This window comes from Hyperolius riggenbachi, chromosome 2, assembly GCF_040937935.1.
Source record: "Hyperolius riggenbachi isolate aHypRig1 chromosome 2, aHypRig1.pri, whole genome shotgun sequence".
In the NCBI taxonomy this organism is placed as follows: Eukaryota; Metazoa; Chordata; class Amphibia; order Anura; family Hyperoliidae; genus Hyperolius; species Hyperolius riggenbachi.
In genome coordinates this window covers 48,952,140-48,955,247 of record NC_090647.1, presented here as the reverse complement: position 1 = coordinate 48,955,247, position 3,108 = coordinate 48,952,140, and positions in this window count along the sequence as shown.

Below are 3,108 nucleotides of genomic sequence, written 5' to 3'. Positions count from 1 at the left end.
TTCACTTGTGTGGGAATCTGCAGGTCTGCTCCCATTGGATGACCTCAGTATAAAGAACTGCTTCCTGCAATGTCTCATGGGCTACCATAGTCTCAGATTGTATCTGTTACTCTGCTCGTGCCCCACCTCGTTCCTGGTCCGTGTGGACTGCGCTGACTCCTGCGAAGAGATAACGAATCCTTCTGAGTCCTGTTCCCTGTGTTACTCCAGTCCTAGTCAGCGTTCCTGCTTATGTCATATATCGGTTCATTGCCGATATATACATATGTTAGTCAGACCTTACAAAGAGTTTCATTGATAGCTGTAATTGTAATACGCTAGGAAAACATACTTATTGTATATTTATCTGTGTTACGTTCATCTATCTCGATCCTGCTATTTTCTGACTCTTCCTGTCCTGTCTTTGTGAGGCACGCCATCGCCGCAACACATTGGCTGCCTCATTCCAGTCTGTCTGGTTTTGGACGCTTGCTGTCGCTAAGTAGCCGCTAGCTAGCAAGCGTTCATTCTGTCTACTTGTTCTGATCTCCTCAGTCCTGGTTTATGCGCTCAGCGCTACTTTGCGCTGAGACGTTATTACGAAAGTGTTGTTTGTGGCTGTTCGGATCTGCACCGGCTCTGTGCACCACAATCTCCTATTGGAGTCAGTCCTCTCCTCCACTAAACTGGGGATATCCTGATCCCTTGTGCTGGTGTGTGTACCTCCTTCACGTCAGCTTATGTGTTGTATGCTGACTGTGGAGATTACACCTCCAAGCTTAACATTATGGTAGCCCCATTACCAATCCCCATTGTGGGGGGGGGGGGGTTCCCAGCAAAAATGACACTGTTTGTTATGGTTCCTGTTCCTTTAAGAAATTTGAGAAGCTCAATTCTGAAACAGAAAATGAGTTTTTTTCTGAATGTACCAGGTTCCTGGCCAATCCCAAGCTCCAGGCTACTCCTGTTTCAACGTGGGCCCCCCAGCTAGTTTATGTTTTATTTAAGGGAAATTTGTTCCAGTGGGCCTACGATGTCTTGGATCATACCAATTTAAAAGAAAGACCACTGGAATTTCTAGCGTTTGTGATCCATAACTGGCTGCGCAAAACCGATTTGCCTAGCCCTTTTGATAAGCTCCTGGCAGCTTGTCAATCAGCTGCTCCTTCTACTGCCTACAAAAATAATCAGCAAGCAGATAATTGTTCTGATAACTTTTCTTCTGCTAAGGCAGCAGGGTCTAAAGCCGAACGTAAACGCTCCAAAAGAAAAGCGTTACCCTTGGCGACTGCGCATCAGATCTGTAATGAGACTCCGCCAGTAGCAGATAATGAAATTCAGTCACCATTCAGGGGAGTCAAATGGACCTATGAAACTACTAATGAACTTTCATTGCTAGCCAGGGAAAATAAAAGTTCTTGTTTAAATGAATTATCTGAATATGATTATGAAGATATATTACAGAGTATTGAACAGATCAATTTATTCGTGCAGCAAGGGAAATTTGCATACACTACAGTTCAACACTTGCTACAGGTATTGGAGATCCTTAGGAATAAGAAATCGGCCAATCACCTGCTAAATAACCCAATGTATGTTTCTGCCACTAACACATTTGCAAACTATGATCAGCCGGAATGCTCAGCTGTTAAATATGCATGGGATCCTCCATTTGAGAAAGGAGAGATGGAAGCCCTGGTCTATGAATGGAAGAAAGATGCAAGTTCATTTTGTCAGTTTTACAGTGCAAAGAGTGAATTAGTATTGAATGCATGCATTAAGTCTGCCTATAACCTAATAAAAACCGGTGTGTGTGTGGGTATGACTTTGTGGCTCCATTGATCGATGTGTGGAGAATGATTCTGGACGATTTTTATGCGATTCAATCAGTTGATACCAGGGAAGACACACTGTCAAGTGGAGATTGTTCCACTTCCTCAGTTCCTGAGGACTCGCCTGCTTCAGCACCTTTGGCTGATTCAGCGAGTGATTCAGAGCTCCTTTTGTGTGAAATTGAAGTTCCTGTAATTCCACCCTGTACCATGGATAACTCAGTGTTACTTCCCAGTAAGACAGAAATTACTAATACTTCCTTAATCTTGCCATGCACAAATTTCTCAGCAGAGGACCCAGAGGTCCTGCTGACTTCTGAGTCCAGCTTAGCCAGTACTCATGAGTCTTTGTTCAGTGAAACAGACACCAGAAAAATCTTGCCTGTCTCTGCAAACACTTCTGCAGAAATTACCTGTGTTAATAAAGTTCAACTCCTGTCTGATCCAGCAGATGCCAATAGATGCACTACATCAGTTTCTGAGTCCCAGCAATCCTGTCCAGAAATCTCAGAACCCCAGCATCTGAATTTTCCAATTTCACAATTGAATGGTGATTTAGATGCGCAAACATTGTGTTTTGATCTTCCTGTTTCTACACCTCACTCTAGTCTCATGAATAACTCACAGCGTCTGCTATGTGAGTCCGAAATCGCAGAATTATTACCGTGTTCAGAAAATGTTCCAGTGAACTTGCCCTGTACCATGAATTGTGCAGTAGATCTCTCCAATGAAACTCAGGTCACAGAATCATTATGCTGTCCAGCAGGTGCTTCCATGGTTTTGCCCTGCAGTGTGGACTGTTCGGTGATCCTGTCCAGTGAAGCTGTGGTCACAGAGTCTTATGCTTCACCCAGTACTTTGGATACTTCAAACCCTCTAGCAGAACAGTCTGAGGCACTGCTTACCTCAGTTGGTGTTACAGTAATATTCACTTGTCTAGCAGCTGTTTTGGAAATACAGTCTGCTCTAATAAAACTTGATGAATTTCTGCCCAGCGAAGCAGAAGCCATTGAAATATTGTCCTCGTCAGCAAGTGTGTCAGATACCTTGCCCTGTACACAGTCTGATTTAACCAATGTTGTTGAGTCCCTCTCCAGTGTTGTAACAGCCGAGGAACTCCAGCCCTGTCCTCTGAATGTTTCAAAAGTCTTGCCCTGTAACATGGATAATTCTGACTCGCTGGAAAAAATAATAGAAATCTCAGAATTTCAGTCCGGGTTAATGAGTGTTTCTGAAACCCAGCCCTGTATCCTGGAAAATTCTGGTTCTCTGGCCGGTGTGGCAGAAGTTCCTGAGT